This window comes from Myotis lucifugus, unplaced genomic scaffold (assembly GCF_000147115.1).
Source record: "Myotis lucifugus unplaced genomic scaffold, Myoluc2.0 scaffold_52, whole genome shotgun sequence".
Lineage (NCBI taxonomy): Eukaryota > Metazoa > Chordata > Mammalia > Chiroptera > Vespertilionidae > Myotis > Myotis lucifugus.
The window spans coordinates 1,654,385-1,672,273 of record NW_005871100.1 but is presented as its reverse complement, the minus strand read 5'-3'; the positions used below and the strand labels follow the sequence as shown (position 1 = coordinate 1,672,273).

Here is a 17,889-nt window from a genome sequence, read left to right as displayed (position 1 = left end):
AGGCTGCAGGGAGCAGGAGGTGCCAAACCCAGGAGGGGTGCTTTTCTGTCCTCTGATGCTGCAATGGGAAAGGGAGGGGAGCGCAAACGGTGAGTCGGAGACAACCTTTGAACATGTAATCCTGCAAGGAACACGAAGCTGTGCGGGTTCGGGAAGTGGAGGGGACAGTGTCTCCTAGGGATGAGGAAAAGCTGGTTTCCCAGATTGGACTCTTGCTCCCAGATAGCCTTGGTCTTTAAACCTTTCGTTTCCCTTGCTCAGAAGTGTGAAGGGCCACTCGGAGCCTTGGCTACAAGGGGCTATAAAAATACAAACTGTTGTGAAGAATGGACTTTACATTGGGGTCTGGAGAGTGTCCGTTTCACAGCTCCTGACTGCAGTGCTCCCCGGAATATGAATCTAATTAACCGAAAAGGATGGGGGCCACGTCTCCCGCCAGGTCTCACTCTGCTGCAGGACTTCAAGTTGAAGGCACCCTAATGAGGGCTGTCCAGCCGCCTTTCCCCCCCACATCACCTCCCCCTCCCACCTTGCCGGACACTGAGCACTTTATAATTCAAAGCTCATCTAAATTTCACAGGGGGGTGTAATTCAGTCCTTTACTAGGCACACCACTACCTCAGAAGCATGGCCTTCACATCTGCAGGTGGCCTTAGCTTTCATACTGTGTGAAAAATAACTTACCTAACCCGTGCCTTTTATAAGCGGCCTTGAACAGTGTAACTAAAAGCAGTGATTAGGCTGCGGAGGGGGCGGTACTTGGGGACAGAGCTAAGCAATCCTGGTGTCCTTTTCTTTTTTAAAAATATATTTTATTGAATTTTTACAGAGAGGAAGGGAGAGGGATAGAGAGTTAGAAACATTGATGAGAGAGAAACATCTATCAGCTGCCTCCTGCACACCCCTTACTGGGGATGTGCCTGCAACCAAGGTACATGCCCTTGACCGGAATCGAACCCGGGACCCTTCAGTCGGCAGGCCGACACTCTATCCATTGAGCCAAACCAGCTAGGGCAATCCTGGTGTCTTTTGACGTCCTCTTCCTTCCAAGACTATTTCTGACCCTGGCCAGCTCCCAAGTGACTCCTGGAACTGGTTACCAAAAGGGCTAAGTGAGATCACGGTAGCGATTGGGTGTAGAAGTCTAGCCCACAGGGAACAAACCAGTGCCCTTCTCATGGTGGACGGAGGCGTCTTGTCCGTGCACGCCTTGCAAGCTTTTGAAAAAGATCTGTCAGCCAGACGCAGGCCAGATGTGTCATCTCATTCGATGCTAATGAACTCATCCAACCCGTCCACATAGTCTGGTCTCGGGACTCTGGCCAACCCTTTGCCTAAGCCATGAACGCACATCCCCTTGTTCTGAGCCCCTCTCTCTTCAGTTCCAGAAGCACGCAAACGAAAGTTGCCACGTGCGCTTGAAAATTCTATTTGGAAGCTCATGTTGGTGACTCTGGATAGGATTTGAGAAAAGGAAACAGACTCTGAGTCGGGTATGCTGCCAGCTGCAGAGAGTTCATCTCGCTGGGGGCAGTACTGCCTGCTGCGGAGGACAGTGTTGCAGATGTGGAGATGTGAGACAGATGTGGAGATATGACACAGGTGGGGAGATATGACACAGGTGAGGAGATATGACACAGGTGGGGAGATATGACACAGGTGTGGAGATGTGACACAGGCATGGAGATGTGACATAGATGTGGAGATGTGAGACAGGTGTGGAGATGTGAGAGAGGTTTGGAGATGTGAGACAGATGTGGAGTTTGGAGGACCTATGAGGAGTTCAGAGTTGGACAGGTTAAATTTCAGATGCCCATTAGAGGGCCAAGTGGAGATGCCGAGCAGGCGGTTGGGTGGAGGAGTCTGACAGAGGTTTGGGCATCACGTTTGAAGAGGAGGCTCCTAGGATTTATGGGCGGTGTGAAGAGGAGCTCCGTTAATAGCATACGGTTGGGGCTCAGAGCCAAGTGTGGTGGGCAGCAAAGCCCTGGATTCCTGTGCTCTTGACATGGCTCGTCTATGTATCTAACCCAGTGCAGCGTCTTAACCAACTCTTCCCACCACTGGCTTCACTGGCACCTTATCAAAGGCTCCCCCCTCTCACTCTTAGCACCGCTCCCTGCTTGTCCTCTGAATCGACAGCTCTGCCTGGCTGAACTCTTCCGTGGTCTCTGAGGTTCTCAACTTGCCTTGCTCTTGACATTTTGTCTTTAGCTCCCATTGCTCCAAGCTTCATGGCTGCAGGGAAGCCCTCCCTACTCCTGAGTAACTCCACCCGCCCCTCTCACCCCCGTTCTGCAAACTCCAGCCCAGGCAGGGCCCAGGCCCCTTATTCACTCTGGAGATGTCAACATTTGCACAATTTCTAATTTAATTCCCAGAAGGTAGACATACAGGGTGGGGCAAAAGTAGGTTTACAGTCGTGATTACTCAAAACAGTATATTCTTGTATTTTTTAATTTTGTATTATTTTCCATACAAACCATTTTTAAAAATCAATTTTAACTATAAACCTACTTTTGCCCCACTCTGTTTCTTTATTATCGCTGCCACCTTGACAGATGAGAAAATCGAGGTTTAAAGAGGCAAAATCACCTGCCCCAATCACCCAGATGGGAAGTTTCTTGTTCTATTGCTGTGTGCCAATTTACCACAAACTTCGAAACGTAACACACATCTACAACCTCATTCTGTGCATTGGGAACTTGGACATATTTTATCTGGGTATCCTGTTTCACGGTCTTGTGGGCTACCGTCAGGGTGTCCCCCAGGACTGGGGTTTCATCTGGGCAAGGATCCATTCCCAAGGTCCTCAGTAGTTGTCTTGTCAACAGAATTTGAGCAATTCAGTTCCTTGCCACGGGGTCTTGTGCGATGTAGCTGATCGCTCCTTCAATGCGTGTGAGCTGAGAAGGCAGAGCCTGCAACCTCTTATAACCTAATCTCAGAAGTGACATCCCATCACCTTTGCTGTATTCTATGGGTAAGAAGGAAGTTGCTAGGCCAACCACACTCAAGGGGGGGGGGGGGACTACACAGGGTAGGAAGGGGGAGGGGGATCATTGGGGGCTATCTCAGAGCCAGCCCACCACAGGAAGTAGCCCTTGGGTTTTAACTCAGGTCTTGGGGTTCTTCCTTCTATGCTTGTCTGGATCCTACATGGTTATGCCCTGCTATGGCCTGAACAAAAGGGTGACAATAATATCACTTTGCTCATGTGACTCCATCAACTAAAAAATCTTTCATCCTAGCCAGGGATATTGAGTAACCTGATATTAACAAGCAAAACATGGGACTTTCACCCTAGTGGGTTTTGCTCAGTGGATAGAGCATCGGCCCGAGAACTGAAAGGTCCCAGGTTTGATGCTGGTTAAGAGCACGTACCTCGGTTGCAGGCTCCATCCAGGCCCTGGTCGGGGTGTGTGTGGGAGGCAACCAATCCCATCTTTCCCTCACATTGATGTTTCTCTCACTGTCTCTCCCTCCTCCCACTCTCCCTAAAAATCAATGGAAAAATATACTTGGGTGAGGATTCACGCACACACACACTTTCAAATGAACATGCTTGGAGTGTTGTTTAAAGCTAAGTAGCTGAAGTGATGGGGGAAGGAGCAGATGGCGCGCTGTTATAAAGGCAGCTGATGACAACTGTCATCGCTATTTAAACCGGTCCTGCGTCCGTAGACCAGTGGAAAATAACCTCAGAACGCTCAGCCCATTCATCGAACGCTGCCACCCGGAGGAGGAGGTGGGTCAGAGGAGGAGGGGATAGCCACCACAGCATCACACCAGCCTCTCTCTGAGCCACCTTCTTCCCAGCCACACGGGTACACACAGCTCCCAGTCTGTGTGACGGACCGGCCCCTGACGGACAGAACATCCTTCCGTGACAACAGCTGGGGGAGAGGTGAGTGCCAGCCCCCTCTTCCTACCCCCACCCCAACCAATACCACTGCTCCCTGAGAACTGCTGACCGGACAGCACCCAGCACGGTGGCTTCTCGGCAACCCCATGACAGTCTCAGGCATCCTCCTGCACCTGTTCCTGGGGCTCCTGCTGCGTTGGCTCCCTTCCTACGGCTCCCCGCCCCTCATGATCACTTCAGTTTCCACCCCCCTCCCATTATCACATCATCTGCACCTTCTGTCTCTAGCATAACCCAGATGGGTGTATTTACCTAATAGCTATTTACTAAGAACTCATTATAGGCCAGATATCCTTCCAGGCGGGGAGAAAGAGATGTTCTTTGTCTGTGGGCATATATGTACATAGATACCTATGACCTAGAGGCTCAGAGCACGGCTTTGAAGTCAGTAACAGTGAACTGTACTTGGGCAAGTTATTTAAATGTTCCTAGCCCCTGTTCCTCTTCTGTAATATGGAGATCGTTATTCCTACTGCTGGGGCTGTTGTGAGAATCACATGAACTAAAATTTGTGGGTAACACTTAGTACCATCCCCAGCACATAATAAATCCTTAACAATATTCCCATGTGATCAGCACAGGCAGACTCCCCACCCTCAGCACTCTGTAGCCTCCAAGAAGGCTAGAGCCACATGTGTCTGGCTCCCAGCTGTGTCCTCTGTATGTGACACAAGCCTGGCACATGGTGAGTGCTCAATAGCCATTTGAAGAATGGCTTAATAAATGAATAAGGAAGACCGCAGTTAATGACAAAATATTTATCTAAAGCAACTTTGCAAGGGGCTCAAAGATCTCTCAGTAGCATCTAACTCCGTTTCAAAGTCCACCTCGGATGATGAGTAACAGGTTTGGCCATTCAGTTAGATGTTTGACCAAGGCCTAAAGGGTTAATCCTGCCTTGCCGGAGACCATACACTGAGTCTGGCGTGGTTAGGAGGTGGAGGAGGAGACTGTTGACTCTCAGCTCACTGCTGCATATCTGGTGTGTTGAGGTCATCTTCCCAGCCTGGCTGACTGAGCAAACAGGGAACAGCCCCTCTGAATGGGGACTTCCTACTTCCTTGTGACCATGGCTCATTTTGGAAAAAACCAATCAGTTCTCCCAGGCCTTGATGCTGAGCAGCTGCCTGCTACTGTACGTGTTAGTCCAAGAGGGTGATCTGACCGTCCCTGGGGTGACTCCAGCGCCCCCAGGGGCTGTTTTCCTGCATGGCAAGGGCATCTGCTCAAGGGTGACCGGCAGCCCTTCTTGGAGAATGATGACAAATCTCGGTGTCAGGTGATCTGGCTCCTAGTCCCAGCTGCACTCACTGTGTGACCTTGGCCTTGTTTCCTTACCCTCTTCGCACTTGCATTTTCTCTTCTGAAAAGGAGGGAATAGAACACCTGGCAAGGATGTGATTGAATGATGTATGACCAAAGGTTCCCAGCACAGTTCCCAGAGAATGCTTGTGGAGTCTGGACCTGAATGCAGGGCCAGCGCTAACCATCCTCTGTGGTGACAGGCCTGGGAGAGTCTTCTAGTCCCCATCTCTCCCCATAGTCTGGCCTAATTCCCATCGCATGTTGGGCGAGACAGTGATTTTCAAGCTTTATCTCCCAGAAGGACTCTTTTGTCAAGCAAACTGAACATGGACTAGAACCGAAGCACACGAAACTAAGAAGGGGGAGCTCACTTGTCAGAGCAGAGCTAGATCTTGTCTCTGATCTGCCCTCAACATTGTGTAGTGGCCTCGCATCTCTCTCCAGAGGCCCCAAAGCTTCCCAGAGCTTGGTTTGAAAACAGCTGAACAAACAAACAATAACAACAACTGAACTAAAATTCCTATATGGTCCCTGTCAAAGCAATAATACTATCAATACATTATCATAATATAAATGCTACCTATTATTATTATCATGGCTGACATTTACTGCAGTGGTTCTCAAACCTTAGCTTACATCAGAATCACCTAGAAATCTTATTTAAAAAAAGACTGTTGGGCCCCAGAGTTCCTCATTCAGTAGGTTTGGGGAGGGGACAAGAGCTTGTAATTCTAAGGGATTCTAAGTGATGCTGACACTGGAGTCTGGGAACCTATTTTGAGAACTGTAGGTTTACTGCGTGATTTCTATATGTTAGGCACTATGCCAGGCATTTTTTACCTGGAAAGTTTCATTGAATGCTCACAACTACACTTTGAGGTAGGAATCGTACTATTTATATATCTTATTTAGAGATGAAGAAACCAAAGCTGAGAGAGTCTAAGTCAGCGGTTCTCAACCTGTGGGTCGCGACCCCTTTGGGGGTCGAACGACCCTTTCACAGGGGTCGCCTAAGACCATCGGAAAACACATATATAATTACATATTGTTTTTTTGTGATTAATCACTATGCTTTAATTATGTTCAATTTGTAACAATGAAAATACATCCTGCATATCAGATATTTACATTATGATTCATAACAGTAGCAAAATTACAGTTATGAAGTAGCAACAAAAATAATTTTATGGTTGGTGGTCACCACAACATGAGGAACTGTATTAAAAGGTCGTGGCATTAGGAAGGTTGAGAACCACTGGTCTAAGTGACTTGCTCAGGGTCTTACAGCTATTAAGTGGCAGATTCCAATCCACTTAACCTTTGGTTAAGTCCTTGCTCTTAACCAAGATGTTAAAATAAAAATGTGTTACAAGAGATGGCTACAGTTATTCCCCTACACTTATTTGTATGTATTGACCCAGTACTGATAAGTTAATGAAATGAACTGGCTCTCGGGGGAGGGGTTCCTGCATAGTTGAGATTTGACGGAGAACAGAAAAATAAGGCCAAATGGGGATGGCTGAAGACCAGACCATTGCTTATGATGGTCTGCCCACCTGGGTACCCTGGGGATATTGGCCAAAAGAGGCAGTACTTGTGACAAAGGACAGAAAACATATTTTACTGTATTCATTTATTTATTACTTCATTCATTTACAAAATACTTAATCTCTACTGTATGCTGAATGCTGTATAGAGCTTGATATATAATGAGAAGTAAAAATAGATGTCGTCCAGGACCCTTGATGTCTATAGTACACTTAACATAATTAAATCTAGTGACAATTTTGCCCAAATCTTGAAATCTTGATATTCAGCTTTGGCCACATGATTCTCTTCTATTCCAGCCCATTGGTTCTGACTCTCTCAAGTCTTATTATCTTACACTATTCACTCTGTTTGTGGGCCTAGTGAATTTCCATTCTGACTCATGCAGTTCAACCCAATTCTGACGTCATGGTCTCAAAAGTCTGCCTTCTCAATAGATGTTTTATATCCTTGTTTATGGACAGGATCTGACTGATGTTTGATAATTGGTAACTTGGACATATGACTAATGGATAGATAGAAATTTTTTTTAAATGGTCTGCTCTTGTGTTCTCACTCATTATTGCTAATTACCCAAGGTGTCTGATGTGCCAGATGGACGCTTAATGAATGGCCTAATGACTGGATCTGAAACGCCATATTCCGGTTCAAGAGAACCGTGGTCCTGGGAGTGGGGTTCGTGAAGGTCTCATTCCGTCATCCATTCACCTTTCCTTTTAGAGTAGGTTTGAGGAGGCCCAATTAGATCCAGAAGTCCATCTGGTGCTGTTTGATTCCAAGGGAATTTTCCCCACATCCTGAGTTTAGCATGTTTCCTGTAAAATCTCATGTTGGGGAAAACTGTCCTACTTGTTCCAAGTTAGATTTATTCCTTTTGGCAATGTTATGACTTATTTTAAAAGTACTAGTAGAGAGGCTAAGTCTTGACAACTGAAAAGCCAAGTTTCGAGGGACCATATGGGAGAAAGAAGAAGAAAAGGGAGAAGGAATGCTAGGAAAGAAAAATCAGTGAGAAATCCAAGATTGATGTGAAACAGTTTTCATAATGAGCTGAAGAGAACCGCTAGGCTGCCTCCTAGGGACACAAGTTCCTGCTATCTGTTCTGCAGGTGTGTTTGCATTAAAAACAAAACAAAATTTAAGCTTCAAAGTAAACACTCACCATTCAGGGCAGACATAGGGACTCTTTGCTTTGAACAAGTGGCAGCAGCCAGTTTTCTAGAGTTGGTCTGGAGAAAGTTTTTGAAACAAAGATTGTAGTGATAGCTGCTGGCACATGGGCTGTGGAATGAAATAAGTGCTTTCCAAGAGAAAAAGAAAAAAAGGAACTATTAGAAGAAGGGAAAAAAAGAAGAAGCCACCCACACATCCAGTTCTTTTGGTTAATGTCAGATTTTACTCACCAATCCTAACAGACCCACCAGTGATCACTCTTATTTGGGCATTTCTAGGGGAAAAGAATCCAGTCTGTGAAAAGTCCCAGTGGTTGTGTTATGAAAGATGCTGTTTTTATTTTGGCACAAAATTAGCCTGGGCTGAAATACCCACAGCTAGATCATTCATACTGCCTACTCATGCCTGGCTCTGCCCTTGCTTTTGGCAGGGCACCCCTATAGTATGCCTTGGCCCTCTCCCCAGGTTACCTGGCCAGGTCCACATCAGCGCAGTGGGTGGAGGAAGATAAAGAAGATGAGTTGGTATAGCTGAGTGTTTAAGAGCTGAGGTTCTAAAGCCAGAAAGATCTGGGTTCAAATATCAAATCGGCCTCTTACTATGTGACCATGGGCCTCAGTTTCTTATTCTTGAGGCTTAGGCTATTGAAAAGTGAAAGCCTACATCTGAAAAAAAAAAAAAAAATATATATATATATATATATATATATATAGAGAGGAAGGAAGAGGGAGAGATAGAAACATCAATGATGAGAGAGAATCATTGATCAGCTGCCTCCTGCACACCCCCTACTGGGGTTTAAGCCCACAATCTGGACATGTGCCCTGACCAGGAATCGAACCATGACCTCCTGGTTCATAGGTCGATGTTCAACTACTGAGCCACGCCAGCTGGGCCAAAATAGACTTTTTAATGTATTTCTCAGCTTTCTGCAGTGTCTCTTCATCTCTGAGGCAGGCTGGGTGTCAGGCTGACTGATGGGGAAAGGACACAGGGTAGGAGAATGGAAGGAAGAGACAAACACATCCGTGTGGTACCTGACCACACCAGGAAAAGCACAATGCTGCGACTGGCCAGGACACCGCAGCTTCCCGCAGCTAGGACTGGAAACCTGTTTCACATACCCCGGAAGCCTACACAACCTTGCAGACAATTTGAATTTTGCAGAGAAAACTGTGCACATTTCCCCATCTAGTCTACCAGGTGTGGACCTATTTGAAAGTAATAGCCAAACCAGCAGATAGTGCCTGTCTCTGATCTGCCGCTGACCTAAGTGTCAGATGCACTTCCAGGGCTGCCACCCATCCCCATGACAGGCCAAGAGTCTATCCCAGAGCAGCGAAACGTTGCTGTGTCTCTGGGAAGGAGTGCACGCTCAACCCAAGCTGAGGTTGGCGGCTCCACCCTGTTGCCAGCCTTTACGCATCGAGCTTCAGGCTGTCTGGGCCTCCTGGTCTGGTCCTTCTGGTCGACCTGCCAAGCCTCACTTGCAGGGTATGTGGCTAATGTAATTCCTATGGCAGATGGTCAGGGTCACCTTTCAGAGAAAAAGGGCCAGCATCCCATTTCTGGTGCAAACATATTGTGAGTTGCAAATCCCTGTTCCACGTGCATGAAAACACTATCAATAAACTTCAGACAGAGATGTCTTTCTTAAAGTGAGTTTGGTGCAAAAATACTAGATATTACCTGAAAATAGAATTCTGTGATCAAATTTAGCCAACTCATCTGAGTCTCTCATATACAGCTGTACATTGCATTGCCCAAGATGGGGTGTGATATGTGATACTGACTAAGTCAGTTGGCCCCAAAGACTTTCTGACACAGATAGCTCCTGGGACTGTTGTCCGGCGGGTCACCCATTGAAGAATACTGGGACTGTGCACACTGCTCTTGTTACAGTATATTGCTCTGTGGTTCTGACCGCTGTGGTTTGTGGTTAGAGAAAATATTATCTTGTAGAAGCTAAGAGACTAAGAAGCAGCAATTTGGAATCACTATCCAGGCCAACCTCATCCTTCCAGTAAATGTCCAGATACTAAAAAAAAAAATAAAAATAAAAATCAATGATTGGATGGTGGCCATTGCTCATTGCAGACTGGACTCCTCTGGCTTTGTTACTGCTCCTCCAGGGTCCAGGCTGTTTCTTTTATTTATACTTTCTTTACTGAAGCACAAGTATAGTCTTCAATAGCCCTAAAAGATGGTGGGGGTCACATGGGGTATCTCCGAGTCATTGCAGGTGCTAAATCAGTAGCTGATCCATTACTAAATAAATTCACACACTAAATGTGTAGCACCTCCTATGTACTGGGCCCTACAGAAAATACAAAGTTGAAAAGGCAAAGTCTTTATTTTTTTTTTAATAGCTTCTGTGCCAGCTCTGACGTCTTCAGCCATTTATGTTCTAGAAAACATTACAGTAACACATTTATAGATAAAAACAACCCATCTGGAGATGAATGAAATACACAGCTGGTTCCAGTTTGGGTGCCCTGAGGTGAGACACGGTTCCAAGGTAGAATAAGGAAGGGAGAGCATGGCTTCACTTCCACTTCATTTCGGTGAACTTCTTGGAAGAGGTGGTATTTCGAAAGATCTGAAACAAGGATACTGGATGGCTCCCAAGGTGAGTTGTTCAATAAACGTATAAAGATCCAGGCTTGGAAATGCTAGCACCATGAATGAATGGAGGCAGCCTGCTCCCACAGCTCAGATGCGGTGATGCTGGGTGTTCTGAACGTCTTTGTTCACTGTTGGAGACAACTTCGCTGTTATTTCCTAACTCCCACTGTTGTGAACTGTCAGGCCAGTGTTTCATTATAGTCTTGGCCCTTCATCAGCACGGTTCATCCAAAGATGACAGGGTCTTATGAACAGAAATCAGGCCTTGGACCAAGTTTGTAATAAATCATGAACTTCATTAGCTAGGTGAGGAAAAAGGACTGACTCCTGGATGACAGATTGGCCTTGGAGGAAGAGGGTAGACTCCATGCGGCTTTCAGAAAGGTTCTGTTGTGAATTTTGACTGACCCATGAGGCAAATTTTTTTGGGGGGGAAGTGGTATGGAAGGAGGGCAGTAAGAGGCAAAGGAGGAAAAGGGGAAATTGGGGGTGGATGTTCCCTCCACCCACTGTTCCAGCAATATCATTTGAGCCCCCAGAGAAATGTTCGCATGGTCTGATGCTTCATAAATAGTAAAGGAGAAAATGAAATTAATTTCTATTCAAGCCCAATTAAGGTCTATGGGAGGAACTGGAGACTTTTCCTCTCACTCAAAACGAACAAAAGGCTATTAATCATGTTAGATGGTGGTTGAAAATATTTGTGTTGTTTGTGTGTAAAATCGTAGGTAAACCATTCAGGGCTAGTGTGTGTGGGCAACAAGAAATACAAACACAAGAGAGGAGAGGAAATGAAAAGGCAGTGGTAATAATAGACTTGGATTAATACCAGGGTTTTCAAAGGATCCCAAACAACTTCAGATTCAATTGAAATCACTTTGCCAAGGACTCAGACCCATTCCTGACCCATCTGTCAGCAGGCTGGCTGCTGTTTCCTAAGGAATGTCTCCTGAATCAGCCCTTTCCCCTTGGTCCTTGGTCCCAAAGCCTGTCTTGTTCTCAACTCTGAATGTTGTCGCCATGAATGTGTGGCTACAAAGCTCGGTCAGGCCGCCCTATGTGTCTCTGCTCTTCAGTCCACCTTATTTGATTTTGCCACATTCATGCGCTCATTCATGTTTTTCTTCGTCTGTCACTGAGGAAAGTCCATAGAATTAGTTAGATGACCCTTGCTGAGCCTGAACAAGGCACTTCAGACCAGACGTGTGTCCTGGTTTAGTCGGTGGCCTGCTGAGGCAGATAGGCCCCCAAATTTGGTTTCTTTAAGTGGCCTGGAATCTTTGCATTAGACAGAAGGAGAGGTGGTAAGCTGCAGGGTTCTAAGCCAGGAGACTGTAGGTGTCTGTGTCTTTCTCTGGTTCCTGGACAGTTTGGGAGCCTTCTGGGAAAGAAGACTTAACAACTAAAGCTGGAGAAGTTGTTTTTATAAAGTGACCTGGGATACCGGAGTACGACAGTAGGGAGGAGGATGAAGGGGAGATGCCCAAACAATGCTGCTCAGTCCTCTCCCCACCCACCAGGTGACAGTATGTCATAGAACTGAGCGGGGTGCGGGTCACTTTCCCTTCTTCTGCCGAAAATTCAGCTTGGCAGCTTTGAGGACAGGAGCCTTTGATGAACAACTATAGGCTGATCGGTAACCTGGTTTGGGCTTATAAGCAGGCCATTATATGCTCTATCCAGGGAGAATAAACTAAAACAAAAAGAACAAGAACAAGCCAGTTAGGAGTTCAAGACAGAGACTCCTGGTGACCACCAGTATCTATGTGTTCTGTCTATAGACACAGCTCACCCGAGGATATGTTTTTATTGATTTTAAGAGAGAGAGAGAGAGAGAGAGAGAGAGAGAGAGAGAGAGAAACATTGATGTGAGAGAACCATCCATTGGTTGCCTCGCATATGCGCCTGAACTGGGGCTCTAACCTGCAACCTTTTGGTGAATGGAATGACACCCCAACAAACTGAGCCACCTGGCCAAGGCAGAACATAGACATATATTTTAAAATCTAAAGATATTTATTGAAGCCAAGTCCCTCCTTGGGGTGGGCCGCCAAGGCATGGAGATAGCTCATGTCTTTTTACACACCTTGGTGAGTTTTCCTCCTGCTCCGACTGAGGTCACACTGCCCGGAAGGTGACCAGTGAGAATTGTAGCCTGGGCCCTGGGGAGTCTCCTAGTCAATACTTCAGCTTCAAACAGGAATCTATCAAGATTACCTTAGATCTGGGAGAAGGCACCTGAGTCCCCTCCCTCTTTACTTGCTTGTGGATAAGCTGATGTGGATAACTTCTTGTTCAAGTGCTCAGGGCTGGATCTGAGTCAACCAGGAGAAACAAAGAAGTGTGTCACTGCTGACACCTTTAACAAGCGCCCTGCAGCACTCCCAGCTGTCGCAAGTGTCCCCATTTCACTCCACATGCAATCTGTGGCTCCTGTCGCCTCCTCACACTGTGGGACACTCATGAAGATGTAGCAGATGGCTGTGTGTGGCAACAGTGCTCTTTCCCCACTGTGAGGAGTGGATTTCCCCCCCCCCCCATAAATTCCTTTTTATTTCATCCAAAAATAATTTTTCACTATATCAAAAGCAATGTATTGTTTTGATATTGTAGAAAAGTATAAAGGAAAAAATGTAAACCTCCCCTAATGCTACATACTGAGACGGCCACTGTTAAGGTTTTACGGTATTTCCTCCCCATGTTTTCCTTTGTGTGGCTTAATCCAGCGGTCCCACTGCCCAAGTACACTGATGAGCCTGTGCTAGAACGTTCACATCTCCCAGGCATTCATTCCTACAGCAGCAGACCAAGCCACAAGTGGGGTGCACGACAAAGAAAAAAGCTATTCCGCCCATAAGAGACACAAACCCAGAAGGTTCCTCACCAACCAGACCTGATCTTGACACAGGCAGTTTAGGTGACATTCAGCTAGTTCCAGATGTTTATTGGAACATAGGCGATATTTACCTATAAAAACAAGATTGTAAATGGTGGTTAGATGGCCCAGACCCCAAAAAGCATAGTGATGAGCAATGTAACTGAGAGATCATTGATAGTAATTCTGATCGCAGATTCCTCCTAAACCCTCCTGAATTCCAGGTCCCTCTGAGACCTTGGATCTCTCTAAATCAGTGGTTCTCAACCTTCTGGCCCTTTAAATACAGTTCCTCATGTTGTGACCCAACCATAAAATTATTTTTGTTGCTACTTCATAACTGTAATGTTGCTACTGTTATGAATCGTAATGTACATATCTGATATGCAGGATGGTCTTAGGCGACCCCTGTGACAGGGTCGTTAACCGCCAAAGGGGTCGCGACCCACAGGTTGAGAACCACTGCTCTAAATGCTGAGGGTGTGTAGCTTCAGCTGGGCAAATGGCAGTGGTCAAAAGCACAGTGAGAGGACTCGGGTGGGAGAGGCATAGATAGCATCATTCACAAGTCCTGTGCTGCTGGTTTGGGAGTCAGGGTGGAAATCATGGGCTTTGGAGTCAGTGCTGACCAGGTTCAAATCCCAGTTCTGCCTCTTACTAGCTGGGTGAGTTTGAGCAGATTGCTGAACCTCTTTGCATTTCCAATTTTCTTATGGTTAAAAATGTGAATAATTATTCACATCCCTAGGGATTTGTGTAAAGATGAGATGAGATAGGACATCATTTCTCAGACTTGAGAAAGAGACTATCTTACAGATTCCCACTGTTGATTTAAATTAGGATATTTCTTAAATATCAACAAATACTCATACTACTATAAAACCAAAGGTGGGCTTACAAATAAGTAGAAACCAAACAACAAGCCAACAAAATTAAAATTGACTAATGGGATGGATGATGTTATTTTGTAAAAATTAATGCAGCTTCTTGACATGTTAGTTTTAGTGAGCGCCAAGACATGCTTCTTGGCACCCCGAGCCCACCATATGCCGTGCCGTGATTCCACTCGCCTACCAGCTTTCTCTAGTCTAGACATTGTAGAGGGGAGAACTGGAGACTGGATGTCGCCCCTGACACGTCCCATTTGCCCCTCACAGTATTCATTCTTTTTCAATTACTTGCTGGTAGAAAAGAATCAAGGAATTTCACAGGAAGTCTGCCTTTTCAGCTTCTCTTGCAGTTGAGTGGCAGCCCCCTCCAGCCTGAGCCCTGGCTTCTAGTTTGTCCCCAACCTCACGTCCCTTGCTGTACTCAGTGGTGTAAGCCACCAGCCCCGATGGTGCCTCCTTAGTCCACTGCCTACTCTTTCTCTAAATTTTAGTGAACACCAGGTAGACTGAACCATCAGAACAATTGCATGGCTGGCAGAGACAGACGAGAAGCAGAGGCCAGCCAGGAGCGGGAGACAGCTGCTGGGAGAAAGGCAAGCCAACATGGCCAGGAAACCCATAGCATTCAACAGACATTCCGTCCAGAAGCTGAGCTCGGCGGACGTGATGGACAATGCCCTGAGTATCTAATAGTGAAGTCAATTCAAAACAAAACTGGTTTTTTTCTTTTATGAACAGAAAGCACTTAAATAACACTCCAGTCTTCAGCAAAGCTGCAGAAAGAAACCATTCATGCAGTGTGAGTTTTAAGGCTGGCTTCGCTTTTCAGCGGGCTCTCGGTGGCATGGTGTGAAAACGTGTGTTTCCTCCAGCTCCTCTCTGTGCAGCATGCAGACAACCCTTCAGCGCTTTTCCTGCCAATGTTTTCCCGCCTCGCAGATCACTACGTCCACTGACATTGATCTCAAGCAAACTTTAAACAAAGACGTGTCTTGTCTTTACCGCCCACTTAGCCTGCTGCGGTCTGTCTGTTGCAACATTTCTGTCTGTCCTTAGGTCTTTGGAATAAACTGACTCTGTGTTTCGTCAGACCTTAAGTCTCCTCACCCGTTATCTTTGTGCCCTTTCACATTTTGATAGGCTGTGTTCAACTTTTTAATCAAGTGTTTACGGCTGGTGGCACTCCCCACGCCCCTTGCGCTTCCCAGCATTCTGGTATTTGCATGACATTAATATGCAAAGGAGATGAAAGGAAACACTTCCTTATTCAGTTGAGAATTCACAGTTCTAGGGCTGGAGATGGGCTGGTGTATTTTTAATAGATTTTTATAACACCGAATTTTGCTCCTGGGTTTGAAAGCAAGAACATTCCCAGATGTTTGCCTGCCTTTATTCTATTTTTCTTCCTTCCTCTTCCTTCCTCTTTCTCTCTCTTGCCCTTGATGGGAATCCGGACCTACTAAACCCAAAATATGGCATCTTGGCATATTTCTTTTAATCTGAAAACAGCCAAATCAGGAAGGTCATTCTGATTCCCTCCTTCACCCCTGAAACAGGTCATAAAACCCTCATGTGGGCGAGGCCTCTATTCCTAGAGGAAAGGAGTGTGGTTTTAGAACAGCCCTAACAAACAGGCCTGGCTCAGTTTCCCCCAGGTGACTACACTGACCTCATCGGAGGGACCTACCACATTCCTCCACTGTCATCAACCAGCATCAGAACACTCACGTCTGACTGGTCCTCTGGATCTTCATTTCCTTATGAAGGCTCCCAGGTCACGTAAAACACATTAAGTAAGCGTGCGTGCTTCTCTCCTGCTCATCTGTCTTTGTCAGTTTAATTTCCAGGCCCAGCCAGGGACTCCAAGAAGGTCAAGGAAAACTTTTCCCTGCCCTGCACCCTCTCTACTGTGGACTTTGCTGGATAATAATGCATCAATGTAGACTCATCTGTTGTTACAAATCCACCCTCTGGTGCAGGAGGTTAGCGGCGGGGGGAGGCTGTGGGTGTGTTTCTTTAGGGGTATATGGGAACTCTCTGTATTTTCTGCTCAACTTTGCTGTGAACCTAAAACTGCTCTTTAAAAACAGCAGTCTGCCCTAGCTGGTTTGGCTCAGTGGATAGAGTGTCAGCCGGCGGACTGAAGGGTCCCGGGTTTGATCTGGTCAAGGGCACATGCCCCGAGTGTGGGCTCGATCCCAAGTGGGAGGCTTGCAGAAGGCAGCCAATCAATGATTCTCTCTCATCATTGATGTTTCTATCTCTCTCTCCCTTTCCCTTCCTCTCTGAAATCAATAAAAATCTATATTTTAAAAAAATAAAATAAAAACAACAGTCTATCTAGTAGATAAATATTTTAAATAATTCAATATTCACCTACTCTATGATCTTGTCATTCCATTCCTAGGTATATACACAAAACAGTGAAAATGTGTGCCCTCCCTAAGACTGGGACACAAACGTTCACAGCTTTATCCAGGGGAACTGGTAACTGGACACAGCTCAGGTGTCCACCCGTGGGCGGTGGGTAAACACGTGGGGGCACTTCTCCGGGATAAGCACGCACGATGGTGTGAAGGGGAGAATGATCTCCCAAAGCCCCTCGCACTCCAAGAGGAAAGGAACCTTGCACGCTCATTCTGTGAGAGCTGCTGCCCGGCGAGGGTGACTAGGGGTGCCCTGGGCTGCTTTGGGCTGGGTCCCCACCCCCAGGGAGTGTCCCAAAGTGCAACATTGGGACAGACCCACAGGAAGTCACTTGCTTCTTTTCTGGGCCCCAAAACATGCCCAGATCCTCCCTTCGGCTTGCTCTTGTGTCCCCCACCCAAGAGGCAGGTGGAAGGAGGGCCTGGTGATAATTCTCAAGGAGCCAACAGCGACGTCATAACTGGAGAGGAACATAGGATTGGAAAAAACTCCTGCCTCACCTCTCTCATACCCTTTCATGGGATTCTCAAAGAATGGGAACCTATTTTAGCAATAACTGCTACATTATCAGCCTATTTTACTTACTGATGATTGTGTAACAAATCGATCCAAAATTTAGCGGCTGGAACAAAAATGATTTCCTGTTTCTTAGGATTCTGTGGGAGGAGCGGGCTAACGTGGTTCGTGTGGTGTGGGATCAAGCACTGGGAGGCCTGGCATGGCTCATTATTGGTGGACAAAGGGTCCTCTCTACGTGGTTGCTTGAGCTTCCTCATGGCATGGCAGCTAGTTTCCAAGAAGAAACACTTCGAGAGTGCAAAATCATAAATTGCTAGGACTTTCTAAGGCTCAGGCCTGAGACTAGAATGGTGTCACTTTTACCACATTCTATGGCTTAAAACAGATCCCAGGGCAGCCCAAATTCAAAGGAAAGGGGCGATATAAAAGCCTGTGAACATAAGGAGGCATTACAGTCTACCTCAGGGAAATGACCCAGAGGGAGGGAGAAGAAACTTTTTTGGCGGGGGAGGGGGGGGGTGATGGGTATGTTTTTACCTTGACTGTGGGGATGGTTTCACAGGTGCTACATATATCAAACTTATCAAACGGCACACTTTCAA

General features: G+C 46.4%; 1 long non-coding RNA gene across 2 annotated transcripts; it reads left to right on the top strand.

The window, feature by feature from the left end:
• The first annotated feature begins 1,610 nt into the window (after positions 1–1,610).
• LOC106697166 lies at positions 1,611–15,438 on the top strand. Of its 2 annotated transcripts, XR_002829278.1 has the most exons (3): positions 1,611–2,983; positions 3,584–3,907; positions 14,833–15,438. It is a non-coding gene; the product is annotated as an uncharacterized LOC106697166 (long non-coding RNA). The 2 variants fall into 2 exon arrangements; XR_001348202.2 differs by lacking the exon at positions 1,611–2,983 and having other exon boundaries at positions 3,525–3,907.
• The last annotated feature ends 2,451 nt before the right edge of the window (positions 15,439–17,889 follow it).